At 43.2% G+C, this 20,171-nt stretch overlaps 1 protein-coding gene and 1 long non-coding RNA gene across 7 annotated transcripts in view; one reads left to right on the top strand and one right to left on the bottom strand.

Moving 5' to 3' along the window:
• Positions 1-3,903: 3,903 nt before the first annotated feature.
• Positions 3,904-10,349, bottom strand: LOC112995119 (uncharacterized). The gene is made up of 3 exons (XR_003262093.2): positions 9,961-10,349; positions 4,292-4,369; positions 3,904-4,189 (listed from the first exon to the last, which is right to left on the bottom strand). It is a non-coding gene; the product is annotated as an uncharacterized LOC112995119 (long non-coding RNA).
• A 65-nt stretch (positions 10,350-10,414) lies between these two features.
• Positions 10,415-20,171, top strand: part of FYN (FYN proto-oncogene, Src family tyrosine kinase) — a 139,029-nt gene continuing 129,272 nt past the window's right edge. For 2 of the 6 annotated variants that reach the window (XM_064508890.1, XM_026119917.2), the window contains exon 1: positions 10,415-10,519. The gene's annotated coding sequence lies outside the window, so the exon portion shown is untranslated. Of the gene's footprint in view, positions 10,995-20,171 lie in introns of all 6 variants that reach the window. The other 4 variants (XM_026119919.2, XM_026119916.2, XM_026119921.2 and 1 more) reach the window with 2 other exon arrangements.

The raw sequence follows: 20,171 nt of genomic DNA, 5'->3' as shown, positions 1-20,171 counted from the left end.
GCAAAAAGTCAGGGGTACACTTTGCCAGCTGCTTGATACTGAAACATGTGCAGGCTTTTGTGCAATCAATTGCCTTGTACTTCTGCTGCTGCGGTATTTACTCATTATGGGCTGATACATTTTTGTCTGGATTTTCAATTTAACATACAGTTCTCAGAGGTCTGTAGCTTGCCCACAGTGGTAGGCCTTAGCCCACACGTATGTCCCTTTTGTCCTATTTCTTACTCTTACTACCACTGCTGTTTGCAGTAGCTGAGCACCAAACATATATATATATTCATCTTGACAGCAAGCATTTTTACCAGGCTGCTATTAATGCTTTCTGCAGGGAGTATTTCTCTATTCAAGAATGGTTTGACATATGCTTTCTTTTTTAGCAGCTTTCTTTAACAGAACTGTAGCAACCCTAAACAGTGATTAAGCTTTGTCATTGTAATGTAATGGTGATACAGAAGGCCTATTCCAAGGTAAATCATCTAAATAGAGTGGCCAAAGTCGGGGCCATTATCTGAATGCACAAGGCCTAGGACACCAGGCCTGCTGAACTGATTCTTGCTGTGGTCGGTGCAGGAGTGGAAAGCCGCTGAAGAGTGGTTGGCAGAGGATGAGCATACTTAAACCTTTGCCCGAGGCACCTACCACTAGCTATGTCTGTAGCGTTGAATAAGGGAGGGCCAGGGACTCATTCCCAGCCAGTTTCCAAGTGGCACAGACTGGATCATGTCCAGCCATCTCTGGGGTAGTCACTTATACAGCAGATTATCTCAACCAGAGCTAGTTCAAGTAACCCAAGAGAAGCCAAGCATGGCAATTAAACAGCATGGACAACATCCGATCAATGCTCAAGTTCATTCCGAGGCTGTCCCTCATTTAGAGCACAGACGAGCCAAATGCTATATATATTTCATCATCTTTGGGGGGGGTTTGTGCATTCCCATATGAACGACAAGTGTTTACCAGGTCTTTGATATCCCTGGTCATGTGTGCCAAGCAGTGACATCTCCAGGTTTCTCAAGACACATTTCAGCTTCAGAAGGCGCTCTGAGAAAACTTCTGTTCTCTGTGATCTGAGCCCTCTGAGCCAAGTGTCTTTAATTATGATGCTCAGATTGTCTTGATAATTCAACTGTTCTATGGATGTGGGTGGGAGTTCTCCTTTGGCATATGGCCAGCTCAACAAAATGATAGATATGAACATGTTTCATATGGTTTGTTCTCAGATTCCTTTCAACCACATCTTTGACAATGGTAAATAATTGGCTTGATTGCTTTCTGTGTCTTTCTGTTATCTGTCTTTCTAGCAATTTGAGGATCTCATATTCTGGTTCATTTGCTGTACCTTTCATGACCTGGATGAGAAGTCAGCTATGTATATCTAATTGCCTTGCTTAGTTGTGAACCTCTAAATTGTAGCATTGCCATTTCAGCATCATGGAGAGTTGCTAGCCATAACTCCTTAAAAATGCTCTCTAGTGATTTAGTGTCATTTTCTACTTGAGTCGTTTTACATCCTCAAACTTAATGATGAAGCAACTCACAAGCAAGCACCATTGCAAGACATATCTTCTTGGTCTGGGTGTCTCCCGGTTCTGCTGATGATAATGAACTCAGCCCACAAGCTACCAGCTGTCTCTGCTGTAGGAATTAGTACTCCAAACTACAGCTCACTCCAAACTCACAATTCACATTGTATGGTTGCCTTTTCAGTCATACTGTAATGTTTTGGGACAGGATCACCTGTTCCCTGGTCATATGTAGTGGTCATATGAGGTAACCATGTCCATGCTGTTTTTTTTTTTTTTTTTTGCAGAAAGGAGGGGCTGATGTTGGGAAAATAGTAAAAATAGTGGTAGCCAGTTTAGAAACCTAATATTTAGAAATTATCTTCAGACACGGCTGCATTGCTTTTACCTCTTCATCACATAATCCTCGTGAGATCAGCAAATGTCTGTGTATGACATGGCAGAAGAGTGCAATTTACTGTGTTTTTAGTTAATTTTTAATCCACTTCCTGAACTCTCTTAAAGAAGGTTATGGCCATGATCAGCTTCAGCTGCTGTCATGCAATCTCCTTGTTGGTGCAACAGAATGTCATGAAATAACTGCTGCTCCCAGTAAATCTACTAAATCCACTAATAACTAATCCCACTCCTTTTGCTGACAGGCATTGCACCCTTCTTCTGCAGACGGGATCCTAACTGCGTTTCCCAACTCTCTGCATCTACGGGAGGTCCAGAACCTTGCAAAGGAGCCATTTGCCTTACCTGGACGCTCTTGCCAGGTTTTGCCACCATTTGCCATGAATGGAGTATCATTCTGCTGAGAATCATTCTGCTTCTTCAAAACTGATAATTTCATTTGGGTAGGTATTAAGTAATGAACTCTAGTAGTCTCCAATGTGCAGCTTGGCTGGCTATGCTCCTTGTCTAGCTTTTCCTCATCCAGTCACAGCATGGGGAAAACAGAAGCACGCTCACCCAAGTGCTTCAGGGACACCCCAAGGGCACATATGGGCAAATGTAGCTTAAGCTGGCTCAAAAGCCAACTCTCCTAAGCTCTCAAATGAAGGAAGCACTGAAGTGAAGCAAAACACAGGCCTCTGAACAGAAAGAGCATCCTCTTTGGTAGGAAAAGTATGCAAGGGAAGGGTGTAGCAACACACACATGTGCACAGAGTCAGTATGAGCCATTTAAGGCAAGTCGCTTATCCTGCCTGAGCTTGTACTATCATTTGGTTAGTGACACCCACTACAGCACTGTTGACCTCACCCGCAAGGTAAGGCAGCTTATATTTTATGATATCCCACCACCATTATATTGCTCTAGCTGGCTTCGTTTGAGTTTCACTTTCTTCTCTCAAATGATGCTGAGGAAGTCTTTGTAGTTTCACGTGTTCACTGGTGCCCTACCGCTTTTTTGGCATTTGATTTCCTGGATATCTTTTTGTTTGTTTGTTTCATTGTGTGGTGGCTTTTTCTGATGCTGCCTTGCATTTGCATCATGAGATTGTCTGAGCTTTACAACAGCATTCTTTTTGCAGCTTTGCACTGCATTAATATTATGTGCATGCAAAATCTTACTTTTGGTCTCATTTCTTGCCTCTTTGAATGTTATTTCACACTTTCTTCTTTTATCAGCACATTTTAGCTCAATGTGTTCTTTTGCCATGATTATTGTGTTCAGACTCTTTACTATCCCTCAGAGTATTACGTTTCCCTTCAAATTTTGTCTCCTTTTTTGCCCTCACATTGCATTCACAGCCTTTTGCACTCACAATGGTGCATTTTCATATTTTCTCTCTTCTACTCAGTGGATTAATAATTCTGGGTCTGCTCCATCGTACATCTTGCATTTACCTGGGACACTGCTTCTTACCTTTACCTGTGTCTCCAGCTTTTGGAAACTTGTAGAGCATTTTTCTTTTAAGTTTTTAAGATTCTTATGTTTAAGTCCTTTAAGAATTGATAATCACATGAATCTTGAACTATTCAGCAAGATGAACATCTGTTCCAGTCTTGCATAAGCAGATACTCTTTTTGGTAGAAATGCTCTTAGGGAGTTTTTAGAACTTCAGCTGGGCGCTCACCAGCCTAGTGCTGCTCTATCTGTTCCCACATGCAGCTGCTTGGGTATCACCATGAGCAGTGTGACTGGGTTTATTTTGTTTCTTCTTTTGTCTGGCTTCATTACATCTTATATCTTGTTTCCATTGATGTCTAGAGAATATCCAAATGATGATCACAGACTAGCTGCCTTGAGACAGCCATGGCATGGGACCATGATAATTGTTTTTGGGGTTTTTTTAAGTTGATATATCTAGAATCCATCCTTAATGGTGGATAGAATTAGAATTTCCAAGCAAAAAAAACCACTCAGAAATAAAGCCTATGAGGGCACACCTTTACTTCGACATTGCCAACAAAATGGCCAACTCAAAATACCACACAAGGTGAGAACTGAGCAAAACAAGGGCAGTGGAGCTCAAACCCTGAGCTCCGCAGAAGCAGCCCATGGTGCTGCAGGCATGATGACAGCCAAGGTGATGGCTGGTTCGTGGGAGATTCTCACTGAATCATATCCGTTTGCAGGTGCCAACTGAGTGTGGTACAGGCAAAGAGGATGATGAGTACACTGCTGGCTTGCTTTTTCCTAGGAGATAACAGCAGCAGGAGAGGCTCCTGTTAATAAGCTGAAAGCAAATGAGACTTATTAACCCTTACTTGGAATCCAGGCTACAAGTCAGCATGTATTTAGAAAGAAATATGGTTAATAGCACTGAAGCAATACTTACGTAATGTAAGTCCCTAGGCACGTTACAGGGATGAGTTGATGGGGCAGAAGAGCTGGCACTGGAGTGCAGATGATCTCTCTGAATAGAATTGAACAGATTTGGGACAGAAGGTGAGCAAGAGGATCTATAAGAAGTTGGGCCTCTGCGCTAAAATGTGGGACCACCAAACATTGCTCCGCTGTCAGCAAATAGCTAGAAATTCACTGGCAAAGTATGTGCTTTGTACCTTTCTGAGAGTTGACCCACGCAGAGGATGACAACCCACTGCTGCTGGGTGGCCTCTCTGCAGTCTCTGGAGCAGGCACGCAGGCAGGCGGCTCTCCCACTCATCTAATTGGCTCATTAGCATATGTCTCTGCTAATGATACATACCCAATCAGACTGTTTCCATATGATAGATCTCTGGGTTATTTTGCTGCCTGAAAAAACCTGGGAAATCACATCCAAAAATAGATTAAAATAACATTAGAAGTGCAAGGTCAGGCATCCAACAGTTGGGTAATGCCAGAACTTAGACTGCTTATATAACCTTATTTTAACCTCGTTGAATGAAAATAGTAGTTAGTCACAGGATTGTGTGGGGGTTTTCTTCCAGAGAATACTGACTCATTTAGTGACATAATGGCCAAAAGGATTAATGAAAAAATAAAAATACTCTCTTCATTCTGCGTGTGGCACTATGCAATATTCACTGTGCACAAATTCACCTCCACAATGGAAACAGAATTATTAATTTCCTTCATGAGCTCCTGTCTTCTCAGAATATCTTTAATTCTTTACAGATAATAATTCATTATCCATATGAGAAGATATTATTATCTTCATTTTATACATGGGGAACTGAAGCACTAAAATCAGAGTCAAACTTTTCCCTCAGGTAATTTGAGGTACCCTTATGGTGCAAGTTATTTCTTAGTACACGGATACATTTTAGACATGAAGAATGGCTGTTAGTTGTGTGTGAGAGTATGCTGGTGTGTCTCGAAGACTAACTGTGACAGACAAGAAAGTTTATTTTTATTTTTTGATATTTGAGGACAATTCTTTGGAAAGTACATCGTGCTGGGAACCACATGGCCCTGCCTGGGTCTATTTTTTGGAAGAAGCTGGAGTGTATAATTTATGAATACCTCTGCTATGAGATTGGTCTATATGAGTAAATGAAGAAAGTTATACTTAGAATAAACTCAGACTTTTTGGGCCAGATTTTTCCTACCATAGAAAGCCAGCCTTCCCAGAATTCCTCTAGTGTTCAGTAGAGGCCTAATACTGATATCAAAAACAGAAGAGTGATGAAACTTCAAGTGTATATACTGCTTTTCATTTCTGTGAAATTATATAACGTAATATATGTACTGCTTCATGTACCTACAGTGTTGCCCCAAAACAAGAATGAATATATTTCTTGGCTGGATTACAGATGCACAGCTGCTCCCACTATTCTTCTCCCAGAGTCTCCTCACTACCATTTACAAAAATTTTTTCTACTGACAGTCAGTACATTTTATCAACTTTCACCAAGAGTTTAAAATGTTTATTTGAGTCAAAATAAGAGTAAGATTTTTTTCTGATTTTAGTAGGCTGTAACTTTTAATAAGTCTAGATTTATTGGATGTTTTGAAGAGATGGATTTTATATTGTTTATGTTACTATTGCTAGATTTCTTCAGGTAACCCGATTTGTGGGGGGGTTTTCCCCATCATGTCTGTATGTTAGCCACACAGAGTGTACACACATCTGAAGCTTATAAATCCAGAAATTTAACTTTCAGAAAATGCATGATCCCATTTGCAGATGTAGCGTTACAGTTTAGTATGTGCTTGCTGGTTTGGGAAAATCTCTGTGAAATGTCTTCCGCTTTGTTTTTCAGGTACTTTCCAAGACAATAATAAAAAAAGATTGGTACGAATCTAAGCATTTGAGATTAGCCCTTCTATAGCAACAAAGAAGGCCTCTAATGTTTATTAGTTACAGCCATAATTGTGAGCAAGCTTCCTTTTCCTACCTGCTCTCACAAATGGTCTATGTACTGTGCCTAACGCAAAGCTCTCTTCTAGCCCCACCAATACCCTTCCTGCGGTTGGAGCATATTAACACTATCAGCATTCGAGGGCAGGATGAGGAGCTCGGCTCAGCCCCTTCCTTTCCTCTTCCAGGCTGTTGTTCCCATGTTGAAGCCCATCTCCCCGGAGAGCCATATCCGCCACCTTAGCATCCCGCCTGAGTAATCGTCAGTGAGTCAGAAGAACCCATTTAGCACTCCCCAGCCAGATTGGCTCCCGAAAACAGTGGCATGTTTCAGGCAAATACTGTCAGCCTCTTAAAATACTGTAGGCAAGTTCTGATCTTCTTTTTTTTTTTTCCCCCACTACTCTGTAATTATTATTATAATATGCTATACATGACAGTCTATACCTTGTAAAATATACACAACCGAAAGCAAAATGAATGGAAGCATCACTGAGTTAGTAATGCAAAAAGGGAGGAAGAGGTATATAACACAATGAGGCCAATTAGTGATTATAGATGTTCCACAGATTATATAGTTCTGCGTGAACAATTCAAAGGTGACACTCGGGGATCCTTCTGAAAGATAACTCTATTCAAAAAGTTTGTGAAAAGAGACACCACAGAACTAAATGCTTTTTGGATCTATTTAAATACAAGTTTCTTTTGTACTGACTTTTCCAAATTATGGCTTGGAAGAATCTAGCAAGCAACGCTGATGTTTTTACATACAGACAGTCCAGTTTTACCAACAGTAGTTTAAAACAATAGGCAAAATTGAGCCACCCTACTGCTCTGTTCCACACACAAACTACTCTTATATCTCCTTGGTATCATAAAATTCAGCTTCAGTTTTACATGTCAAAATATTACCTTTCAGTTCAAACTGTGGGTATTATTTATGCAGCATACATTCACACTGTCTTCACTGATTTCTTGCCCACCGAGAAGTGAGGCAGTATGAACACAAATGTCCCATTTCATGACTGTGGCACTACATTCCCAGGTGCTAAATTATTAATACAAATAAATCGTAACCAGGCTCCATAATTTTCACACTGCTCAGTTGCAAAAACAGTTTGGCTTTTTTGTTACTGTATAAGAAGACAGGGGCACGGGATAGGAAGGAAAAGGGTAAAATCTTAACACAGTATTGTTTAGCATGTGAGACTCTCTGCAGAATAAAGATTTTGACTTTTCATGCTTTCCATAGAGGCTGAGGGGGAAGAAGTATTTCAATGGACATGACCGCAAAACTTTGCTGAAGAAGTATTTCAAGGTGAGGCTGGAAAAGAAGGAGAAAGCAGCTTGGCATGGGGAGAAAGGCCATGTAGATGAAGGTGGGAGAAAACAGCATTGGCTAAAACGCTTAGAAAAGCTAAGGAAGCAAGAGGAGAAAGTAAAGAGCTGCTCCTGCGTTATGTAAGTACATTTATTTCTGCTGTTTAGCTGGGAGGATGCCTGTTAGATTTTCTAGATGATTCCTAAAGGCTGGCATCAATATGGCCAGACCGTAGCTGCAAGGGCCAAAGAAGAAATCTTCTGTAAGGAAGAGCCGCTACGTGCTCCCACCGGCTTGACTGGCCTAGGAGGCAGCGCTGCACCAGATCTTGCCTCTCCCACGGGGGTCTGCGGGAGCTCGCAGCGACTCTGCTGGTCTTTATGATCCTGAAGAGATTACAGCTCCCCTAAAGGGGAAACCCCAGGCTTCTTCCCTTGCTTAATGACGTACCAGCGCTCGGCTTTTGCCTCCACACCTTGTTCCTCTTTAGCTGTACAAGCTCAGAGCACCAGACTTTCTGTGGCACGCTGCCAAGCAAGTTAATCTGCCCAGACTTAGAGCTGCTCTGTGGCTGATGTGTGATATTGTTTTGGTCTGCTTTCATTGATTGGTTGGTTATTTTCTGGTTTGGCTCAAAAAACAGTGGCTGTCCTCTTCTTTTTTTTTTCCTTTGTGCCATTCAGTTTTTATTCACAGCAAGAGCATTCAAAGCTTCGGACAAGGATTTTTTTTCTCTCGCTTTCTTGATTATAAAATGAAGTAAATTTATTCCCTGTATCTCTTGCTTGACGAACATCTGGTTCTTTGATTAAAAAAGGGAGGCTTATGGGCATATAAAAATGCACATTCTCCTAGAGCCAGGCACTGTTTTGTACTGAGAAGAAAAGCCTGAACCATTTGCAATCCTGAAAATCTCCAAGCTGGACGTCCATAATTCTGCTTGCCTTCCAGACTGCACTGGGCCAGCTGAGGTTGGCCTCTGCTCAGGATCTCTGCTTTTCCTGAGCCACTGCCTGCCTCTGGCACAGTGCTCTTTGAAGCATGGAGCTCTTTGAAGTCAATAGGATCACGATACTCTACCTGCTATTTCTGGAAAGGTAGAGTTAGACCTCTGTATACTATCAACCACTAGGATGCAACACCAAAACTTTTTTTTTCCAGTTGATTTATGCGCTTCTGCTTTTGTGCTGTTTATATATTCTATATATTTTCAAATTAAAAAATTGCATGGAAAGAGCAGGAGGCAAACTAAAAATGAGCTACCTACAAGCCTGAAAAATGTGTTTGTTTATACTTCTATAATCAGATTTTAACTGAGAAATAACATGATTGGCACTTTCTTTTGGAATTCCCATCCTCTCCAAGCTCTTTATGTAAACTGATGGAACAAACTCTGTAGGGTTTGGAAATATTATCATCAAACAAGTGTCACCTACACTGACAGCCAGACAGATGAACCACTCCTTTTTTTGTTGTAAACACACAACTGTAGACATTCTGATAGAGAACAAGGTTGCAACTGAACCTATTAAAACTGTAATTTCATCAAGAAATCAAATCATCAAGATCAAATGATTCTCTGGGTTAAATACCAGCAGCCAAAGATGATATCTGGAGAGGAGAAGGACAGATAAATGGAAATTTTATTTATGGCAAACTTGCATTACAGGTCTCGCTGCCATTTCAACATTTATTGTATTTCTTTTCCTCTGCATCTGTATCTTACATGTATCTCCTGTTTTTGTTGGAGTATAGGGCCTATTCTGTGATTTCTTCAGTGCTAGGGCAGAACAACTTCCGAAGCCTGCGAGGTGAGTGACCACCAGACATGCCAGTCCCCGACACAGGAGCATCCCAGGTCACTGGCAGGGTTGCGTTCGGAGCGCAGGGCTGAAGCTGGAGCATGCAGCGCTTTTCGGAATGTGTCGGAGGCGGAAACACCTTGAGAAATGCTGGGAGGCATTACAGCATTGCTGAGACGGGGAAAGGAACAAGGTGTACGGAAACCTTTAGTTCTTACCTGTTTACGGAGCAAGGCATACCATGATTCAAGGACAGTAAAACCTGCATGTGCTTGCGTGTAGTACAAGGCTGAAGCTCCAGTAAAGGCTTTTAATTGTACCAAAAGAAAAATGTATACTTCCCATGAAATGGGCATTGTTAGAGCATAAATCTTTCTGACAAAGTGATCTGAAATTCTCAGCAATTAAATGCAGATGTGGTATAAAATCAGCGCTCCGGAAAAGCTCTACATTTTATCTCTGCTGTTTCCTTATAACCCACTACTGCCAATTTCAAGAATTAGGGATAAAAAGAAAAAAAGAGAGCAACATCTTTTAAAAAAGAGGAATAATGTACTTAAGCTTCTTCTCCTATTCACCTGCGATTTCCAGCCTTACGGAGACACTTAATTCCCGTTTCCCACTTCTGGGCACCGGCGAACACAAAGGGCCTGCCCGCCTTTTCTTGTGGAGAGACGTTTCTAACGGACCGAAGGCCTCGGGCCCCGCGGGGCGCGGACACAAGCGCGCTGCACCGCGGCCGTAAGCGAAAGCACGCGGCGCGGCCTGCGGGCCGTCATTTTGCGGAGCTGGGGGCGGGGGGGGTGGCGGTACCCCTCCGCCTTCAACTTCGCTCCTCTGCCCGGCCAGCCCGCGGCAGCCCCCCGCGGGGCCACCCCACGCCGCAACCGTTATTAACAGCCCGCGGGCGGAGAGGAAGCGGCGGCGCGGCGCTGCGCCGCCACAGCCGCGGCGAGCGGGCGCTGAGGCGCGGCCGCCGCCCCGCCCCCCGCCGCCACCTGCCAATCGCGGCGGCCGGGGCCTGCCGGCCGCGCCTCGCCATAGGCCGACGGCGCTGCCAGTCTGGAGCCGCCCCCGCGGCGGGGCGCGGCGGGCGGCCCGGCGAGCGGGAGGGTGCCGGCTCCCGGCTCTGTGCGGGTGAGTGGGGCCGGGGCGGCAGCGGCGCTGCGGTGGCGCCATCTGCCAGGAGCCCCAGTGGGAGGGAGCGCCTCGGCCGCGCTCGCCCGGGCGGAGCGGAGGGCAGGCGGCGGCGGCAGCAGCAGCAGCAGCAGCAGCAGCAGCAGCAGCAGCAGCAGCAGCAGCTCCTCGCGGTGGGGGGGAGCCCGTGCGAGCTCATCTCTCGCAAGGCTGCGGCTCTGTCCGCCACACAAAGCTGCCGCCTCCCGCCGCCGCGCTCAGCCCCGCCGGGGTTTGCCCTTCCCCTCCCTTCCTCCGCCCGCGGGAGCGATTCAGGGGAGGGGGGGCGGAGCGGTACCCTGGAGCTGCTGCCTGTTGTTATTGCCGCTGTCAGTGCTGTCGGAAGCGGGGGGACCCCTGCAGCGGAGCCGAGCGGGGGATGAGGAGGATGTGAGTGCGGCGCCGCAGCCCCCAGCCCTGCGCTGAGCTGCCCCAGGTAACGGAGGGGCCGGCGCCGCCCGCCCGCCGCCCGGGGCAGGGGAGAGGGATGCTCTGGCGTGTTTGTTTCCTTTGTGCCTCCCTCCGCGCGGCGACGGGGCCCGGAGGCTGCTTCGGCAGCGGTGGCGGCGGGAGCGCTGCGGGGGGTTTTGTCTCCCCTCCCCCCTGCGTCTTCGCCGGCCTGGCCCGGGGGAAGGGGGGGGGGGGTCCGGCGGGCTGGGCCCGCGGCGCCGCGGGGAGGGCTGAGGGGGCGCGCGGCGACGGTTGCGGGGGCGGGTGGTGATGGTTGCGGGGGCGCGCGGCGACGGTTAGGGGGGCGCCGCGCGGGCCGGGCTCGCGGCGCCCCGCCCGGCCACGGCGGCCTGGCGGCGGCCGCCTCGGGGCTCGCGCGGCGCCCGGCTCGGCAGAGGTGCCGGGGCGGCAGCACAGGGCTTTATTTGTTGCCGCTGAACTGCGAAAAAGGGGAGGGTGGGGGGAAATAAATAAAAAGACCTTCTCTCGCTCTCGGGGAAACCGTATAGGACTTGCGCCTCCGTGACAAAGGCCTCTTTCAGGGAAGGGAGAAGGCGCGCACCAAATGCCCAAGGGTGGCAGGATGTGAAAAGAGGCTTGTTTCTTGTCTTTTCCCTAGAGCGTCTCTGTTTCTCCCCAGATGAGGCCGCTGAGCTGTTCCCAGTTCCTTCCCAGCCACATTTAGATTAGTGAGAGATACCAAACGCCACGCCACGGGTGCCAGCGTTTTGCTGCGTCTGCAGAGCTACGGCGTACATGTCGCCAGACCTCCTGAATCATGTTCGGTTTGGTTTCTGCCTCCTTAGGAACTTGCCTTATTCCGTGTGGATTTTGTATGCGTGTGTGCTAGGAGAGGACACACTTATTAAAAACAAGAGCATGCTCTCCCGGTCCCTTCAGCAGTGATGGAGAAGGCAGCGCAGAGCTCATACTAAAGGTTTAGGTTGAGTGGAGAGCAACCCCCTGCAGTTTTCATCAATCATTTTGATACATTCCGGTTCTTAAAATGCTTAATAAAAAGTGCAAACAGCCTGGGCTTTTCAAATGCATACCCAGTACTGGAAACGCCTGTGAGACCCTGTCATTTTCCTCCTTGTATACAACCTCCTTAACTCCCACATCCTTCCTGCCACCATCCCTGCAGCTGTAACACTTTCCAGTATCTCCTATCACACTTTTTTTTCTTTATATTTTTAACTAGTATTTTGTGACCAAAGCTTAGAACAATTGTAGGTGAAGATCTGTTTGTTTATATGTTCGTAGAGGAAGCCTTTTTGTTAAGGTTGATTTGTCTGAACTCCCGTGAGGAGGAATAGTTAACTAAAGGGACACTGTCAACTTGAAATCCAGAGAATTTGAATGATGAATGGAGAGCTGTGTCCAATATTACACCCACCGTTGAGTTCCCTGCTGGAGCTCTGTGGTTTTTATAATCCTGTCTCCTGACTGTGTGGGTTTGTCATGCAGCGAAGGAGTAAAAACACACTTCAAACAAAGTTCTGTTAAGTGAACAAAGGAAGCTAGAAGAAAAATACCAGAGGAGTGGGAAGGGAAGGAAACATCTCCAACTTTTCAGTTATATCCATTTCAGCCAGTGCTTGACTCAGTGGGAAACTTGGGGGCAGAGAAGAAATTCTTTGTTAATTTTTAAAATTGATCAATTTTTTGAAATTGAAATAAGTAAAGTGAAAAGGTGTTCACTTGCCCCTCCTCCCTCCCAGGGATACAGATTTTATTTACCATGTTGATGCATGTTCTCCAGAAACAGGTAACACTTGGTGGATGTCAGTAGATCAGTGACTTTTCAGATTTTTTTTTTTTTTGGAAAGGGAATCTCTTAGAAGAAACAGTGGCTTCCTTTTTTATCCTGCTCCCCCTCTCCCCATGAATGTTGTCATTTTGATAAAGAAAAGAAAATGATATGACCTAATTAATGCTTTCATAATTTGCATTTCATTTGTAGTAGGTTGCATTTTTCTCCTAGTTTGTTGAAACATTCACGTGATTTTTAGGGAGTTGCCTGTCAGACTCTTTGTTTTCCACCTCGAACAAATTAGTGTGTGAACTCCTCTAAATGGCTCATACTTTGCTAAATTAAGAATTTCTAATGTGAGGTTGTCTAATGGTAGATGACTGACTGGTGTTTTGCAGTATATGGTTCAAGCACATGATTTCAGCCATTCTGTGTTACCTGCTGCTGGAAGATACAGTGACACGAAACATCACTTAAGTACAAAACCCTAAACAGATGTGAAAACTGCTTTGAGATTGGCTAAATGCCAGTCTTCAGTGAATGATAAACAATTCCAGCACATGGACATGGCAGAAAATGTAAGGCAGAAGTAGCGATGAAGGTGGTACAGAAAAGTTCCTTGTTGATTGTTTTAACTATCTTTAAAAGTTAGGACCCATTGATAAACTTCTATTCCAGTTGATTAAGATAAAGCATTGCTAAGGAACTAGTTATTTCTGAGTTACTGTAGTTTTCACATAACTTTACATGAGAGGTCTGAATAATGTTATCCAAAATCCACGGGTGGAGTCTAATATGAAAAGGACCTCTGTGTCCAGTGATTCTGTGTGGAGTCAGTCTGGACATACTGATATGGACATGGCGTGATCTGCAGTGGATTTATGCTGTAATAAAATTGTGGTTAGACATGTGAAAACTGCTTCATTATGATTTAACACTGTAATGTGATGCATCTACAATATAATATTTTTAGTTATGCTAAACAGGGCTTACAGTTGGTTGCCATCTTATGCTTGATTAGTTTTATTTAACCAGTGTCTTCTCTTTGCTGTCTTGCTGCGTTACAATGCTTTTACTTCAAGGAGAGAATGTGCTTGCATGCGTGTACTTTCCCTTTCTCATTCTCTCTCAGGTACACATTAATATTTGATTCAAACTTGTTGTGTAAAGTTCTGCTTAAGTCAGTTTGGATAGTACTTTGAATGTTTAATAATGGAATTCATTTCTGTCATGGGCAACGCTTTGTAATTTGCTTTGTGGGCAGGTCTGCTTTTGACTGTGTGTGTTGTCAAAGTGACCTTCCTTTTAGAGGAAGAAAATTAATAACTCCCTTCCCCTTCCCACCCCTGCACCTCCCACAGAAGTGTCTTCACAAATAATTTTTGCCCAAGTAATTTTGACCCATTACTCCAAAACCAGGACTTGAACCAGACAAATCTAGCTCACCCGAGTAGTCTCATTGAAATCTGGCAATTAAGCACTCCTTTGGTGACAAAAGACCTGCAGATCTGTTTGGTGCAAGTCAGCGATTTACTTAGGGCAAAAGCCACGAAAGGATTTGTGTGCTGCAACGTGGAGCATCGTGAGGCCTCGCTACCGGGGCATCGCCACCCGCCGTGGAATTGGCATCGCTGAGCGAGGGGTGGAAGCGCTTGCTAGGTGCTGTGTAGAAAGGGTTGCACACCTCAAAGTCGCGTTCACAACTGCCACAATGCTGAGTGAAATGCTGCCTGGGCTACCCAGCGCAAAATGCCAGAAAGAGGTGATAATTAAATGCTGCATCTGCCTGCCTGCTTGGGTGTCTTGCTTTGTGCTGCAGTGGTTTGCTCAAAAAGCTGCTTTTGATAAAATAGTAATAATTTAAAAAGAAAAAAGCCTCATATTTCAAGAAGTGACAGCTGCGCAGGCACTGAAGGAGGAGGATTTTTAGCACTTGTGTCCCCTCATGGATTTTGCCTTTAGTCCCTGACTTTCTTCTAGACTGAGGAATGGCAGTTCCAGATGAAATCAGTGGAAGTTTTAAGTTTTTGGTACATCTGAGAAATGTACAATAATCCTTAAGGAGTGTGCGGACCTCTTCAGTGCTGCTGGAGAGCCGTCTCGCTTCTTATGTGCTTAAGTACTGGTTTGATTTCAGTCAGGTAAGCAGTCTCTGGGTTTGGGAGTGTGTGGTAAAGTTAAACGTGTCTGTGGGAGATATCCTTGAGCTGTGAAACTGGAAACAAACTTGACCTTACAGCAGAAATTTGCAGCCAAGGAAAAGTACCCTGTTGTTCTCCTCACCACTGGCTGCAGGAAAACAGTGACGTTTTGTAAAGAGTTTTCAGAACTTTCCTTCATTTGGACCTGCAGTAAAAACTAACCATATCCACACGTTTAAGGAAGGAAATGAAAAAAAAAAAAAAAGTCAATCAAAACATGTCACCTCATCTTGCTTCTGGCTCTGTTTTGAGTTGTAACTCACGATGAAATAAAAGATTACAACTCAAAATATTTTCACCTATTTGGAATGAAATAGTACCTTTTGACATTTAACTTTTCATTGAAGATTCCCATTAAGTATAAAGTCAGCAACAGTTTTGCAGAGCTTTTAGATGTCGGTAGAACTAAATTATCTTGCAGAAAATGACAGATTTTTCCTGACCAACTCTACTTCTTGTATTTTGTGTACTTGAATGAATATTTTTCCTCTGAAAAAAGCTGTCACAAAAACAAGCCTTGCAGTATCAACTGGTTTGAATTAGATTGCCTGAGTGAAATCAGTTTTTCAAGGGGGGGAAGAGGACAGCAAGTGAATTTTAAACTTGTTGCCCTTCCACAAACACAGCATCCTTTTGCAACGATGCAGCATACTATTTGCAACAATGTGATACAGGGAGGGTCTTGCCCTGGTTTTTCAGCTGAGCTTCTGTCAATTCAAAGAAGTCTTGCACTTCTGAAAGTTGCTTGTTCTACACTATAATTTTCTAGGGTATCTGTGGGTAATAAATGTGACTGGATTAAGCCAGAAGCCTAAATGCTTAGTGCAAGTTACTTGATGTGCTTCACATTGAGATGCAGTTCAATATAATAAGCTATAAGAAGCAGCTGTGATGCGGTAAGAATGATTTGGTAGAATCAGAGAAAATCCCCTCCAACTTTTATTTATTCATTTTTAAAGAGGTGCCAATTCACTGGTGCCTAGAAAAGTTCATAGTCCCTTCATGCTTCAGGTACTCTGTAGCTATGATTTGGAAAAGCGTGGGGGAAAAGTGGCTGTTCTGTGATATTTTCAGACCTCTGAAATATGAAGAAGCCCAGCCAGAACTCCACAAAGAAGCTAACGCTGCTTTCAATAGTATTGGATCCTGCACTGTAAGAGCAATTACTGTGCTGTCCCTGAAACTAGTGGCACGGTGGTCTGCGGCGCTAATGGCAGCCAGTCCTCAATCTTGGGATGGCCTGGGGAGGAACTGTGTTGTGTCCTTGATGCTGCCTTGTCGCAGCTCGAGGGGCTGTAAAAGCTAGATAAAAATCTAAAACCTCAGCTGTGTAAAGGCTTTAACAACTTATTTTAAAGTGAAATCAAGATCTTATGGTTTAGGCAACACATGCCATCATTACTGAAGCTTCCAGAAACCCTTTAAAAATACTGTTTTAAGCACTGAAGCTATGTCAAATTGCAATGGTGAATTTGGAAGTTGTTTTGAAGCTGCCAGTGACAGTAACAGCACAACTTATGAAGAAGCAGGGAAATATTTTGGGTGGCGGGAGATGCAATGGACTAAGTGAAGAACTGGCTGAAGCAGGCAAGAGGAAGATAGATTCCATGTTTGTGAAAGTATTTGCTTTAGCAGGAAAAAGTGGTTGGCACCATTTAAACTTGCAAATAATTTTTGTTTTAGCACTAATTCTTAAGAGGGAGGGAGGGAACCTCAAATGATTGGTTTGACTTAGCTGAAATGAAATATCTTCTTTTTTTTTTTTCCCATTTTTTTGGAATTGTCCTTTTATCTCAGCTCCAGTTTTCCTATGTTAACAGATTTGACCAAAACAGTTCTTAAGCTTTTTGGTTTAGTCCAGAATGGGTATATTATTGTCCATTAATTTTTAACTTGTCAAGCATCAGTTTGCTATATGAAGCTATACTGAGGAGTATAGCAGAGCAGGGAATGATAACAAATATTATAAATATTAAGGACGCTTTCAGTTTTTTAGAGAACTTTACTGTTTCATGACGGAGTCCTCTAATGATTGTATCTGATGGTTTCAAGCAACCTTTTTTCTTTAGATCTTCTGTTATTTTAAGTGTTACAAGTAGTAAGACTTTTATATTCATTTGAAGCCTTTTTATTGTATTAATAAAGACCTTACAACCACCCTTATTTTAGAGCAGCCTCTGCGTGAAAAAACAGTTCACATAACTTTGATCTTTGACTCGGAGCTGTACCACTTATAAAAGAGGCAGTTACGAAGGTTTTCCTGGCATGAGTTTGGAATATCATGCGATTCCTATCTTGGCTTCTGATACTAGTGTCCAGACAATTATTGCATTTTTTGAATGTGTTGGGTTTTTTTCCTTTCATGCCTGACCTTTTAACTAGAGAATTGCCCTGGGGATTATAATTGAAAGGGTAGATACTCCTGTTCAAATTAATTTGGATGTCTTGTTACTAGCTTAAAAGTTCCCAAAGACAGAATCGCGGGGTGTTCAATGAGGTTGTGTGCTGCGTTTCAGTACGCTTAGAAATGAAGCTAGTGCTCAGCTAGCTGGGTCAAGATTGGCAGAAACGTTGATAGAGGCCTCACGTCAGCTTTGGGACGCCGATGAGATGCAGAGTAATGGTGCCCAGAGACTTTTCATCTCTCCTTTTACACAGTACAAATTTCACGACTATGTTAGTGAGGACTGTAGCTATCTCTGTATCAACCAACATCCTGTAACTCTCAGGGCTCTGTTAACTGTCCAAGAAAAAAAAAAAACAGTGAAAGCTTGTCTGTTATTTTATAAATTCTGGATTTGTATCACTTCTCAACAGAGCTACTTTTTTCTCTTCTGGGGTGTCTTAATGCCACACCTGGTCCTTTGTTAAGATTTAGTGTAGGACCAGATGATATGATACCCCAGTTGGAGGTGTTGAGATGGTTGCTTCCTATAACCAGCTGCTTTTACCCAGAGGGAGGAGAGCAGGTGTAAAAGAAAGCAGCTCCCAGACCATTAAAAATAAGAATATTTGTTTAATACTGTGACTGGGGTTTTCTTTGTGGGCAGCCTCTTGCTATGAACCAATGATGCATTTTTCTAGGAAAAATGCAGCTCTGAGACTAGGAATGAAAACCTCTATTCTTCCAGGAGGCGATTTAAACTGCTGCTTGTCTTAAACTGTAGATAGATGCTCTATGTTTATTTTTAGTGATGAGGTTAATGGTGCTTTTAATGGTGAGGGTAATGACCACTTGTATGTTTTTAGACTTTGCTGTGGATAGGTCCTCTTGCACACTGTCACTATATGCTAGTAATGTTTGAAAATGGGCAGGTCTAAATTCTGCACTGATAGAGGATGTAACTGTGTGCTGGTTTCTGGGGGAGGATGACAGGAAGAATACTTGGGTGCTTTTTTTCCCTTTCTTGCTGTGTGATATTGTCATTTGGTTTCCATATTGACTATTTATTCCTTGCTTCAGAAAATAAATTACAAGGCTAAAATTTCTTGTAGTGAGGGTACTATTTCCTAGTCATACTTACTATGTTCTTACACAAATCACTAAGAGTAGTTACTAATAAGATTTCCAAGGGAGAGCCCACATCCAGTAATTTTTTTTTTTCTGTTGTGACTGATGAAAATGCCAATTCTGTTGCCTGTCTGCCTTCTGGAAAAGAAATTCAAATTCCCCAAATTCCTTCTGGAATTTGAATGTGATATAGCCAGTAGTTGATGAAATTTCTGGTCACTGTCACTTCAGGCAGCATTTGAACTGGTGATAAGCAGGGTTCTAGATCCGACTTTCAAATTCATTGATGATGTTTTACTAGTTTCACCCTTCAAGAAGGAATAAAATTATTTAAACATAATCTTTCAAATAGCACCATATTTCATGTCTTTCAGAATTTTCATTTAAAGCCTTCAGCCTAATAGGCAGTCCTTTCTTTCCAGACATTTAGTGCTGCAAGTGTCTTTGAATGGTAAGCAACTTTGCATTCATAAAGTCGGATGCTTTGGACCAGTGGGGAGGAATAGCAACTGGATTTTATTTGTTTTTTAAAATTATTTAATTTCTTCTCTAGTTTATTGAGGAAGAGTGAGGTAAATGGCATTTAAAAGAAAAAAATTGTCACACATGTTTATTGCAATCCGTTTTATTAGTTGTAATCACTGTTAGAGAAACTTGGTGAGCCCAGCAGCCTATAATTGGTTGACAAGTTATAGGGTCAGTGTACAGAAGCTGGCAAGCTCAAGAACTGGATTTAACTCTCAGCGTAATTGGTGGTGTGGTCTCAACAAAACCATGCGTAGTCCTGGCTTTGGTTTTATGTGACCACCAGTCTAGGAGCTGGCCTTTTGTAGAAAATGTAACTAACCCAAAAGGCCAGCTGAGAACAGAGCTGCTTAGTGATGTAATCTTGTGAAACATCTTTTGCATCTGAAGGTCAAAGATTACCTTGTGTGCATTGGGGGAGGTAGAAGATAAGCATTAGAGATGACTCTCTCTCTTGCTTAGGATAGCATTACTGACATGCTTAAAAACTGCAGAATTTTTAGTCCTGATTTTCAAGTGGGGCTGCCAAAAATGAACAAATACGGTTGCAGGCAAAGTGCATGAGGAAAACTGTGTACCTTGTAATTCTGTTCAGTCATCACAGGCAGTAAAAGCATCGGTTTGCAGTACTTGATGACTTGAGGTGGAGAGCAATTTGCTGCAACTCCTGTAAGAGGTTAAAAAAATAAAATTTTTTACAAGCTTTTGTTATTTGTGGGCTTCCTCTGGCATCAGTATGATTTAGTGACTTTTTCAAGGGGAGCTGACCTTGTCTTTGTTTTTGCCATGTTCTCAGCAAGTGTTAATTTGAACTGTTGTAAAGTTAGGTTGTTTATTTTCTTTTTCCATGCAAAAAAACTTTTTCTTACTTTATGAAACTGAATGTATAGCTGTAGATGTCTAACAAGCCAGACAAACTGCTTTTGTGGACAGCTCTTTAATGATTTGCCTTATAAGCTTGTGTCTTATTAAAACTAATTGTCATCCTCTCAGAGCTAACGTGGCACAGCAGAACTGTGCTGAGAATAATCTGAACCTGAATGTGGAGGATGGATCAAAAAACCTTGCTTTTTTTTTTACTTTCCTGGGTAGAGTAGGCCTCAAACTTTGGATGTGTTTATACGGCACTATGCAGAGATGAACAAAATAGCTCCTGTGTGAGAATTATGAAAG

This window comes from Dromaius novaehollandiae, chromosome 3 (genome assembly GCF_036370855.1).
Source record: "Dromaius novaehollandiae isolate bDroNov1 chromosome 3, bDroNov1.hap1, whole genome shotgun sequence".
NCBI lineage: Eukaryota > Metazoa > Chordata > Aves > Casuariiformes > Dromaiidae > Dromaius > Dromaius novaehollandiae.
The sequence above is the reverse complement of the archived record's forward strand: the minus strand, read 5'-3'. Positions and strand labels throughout refer to the sequence as shown.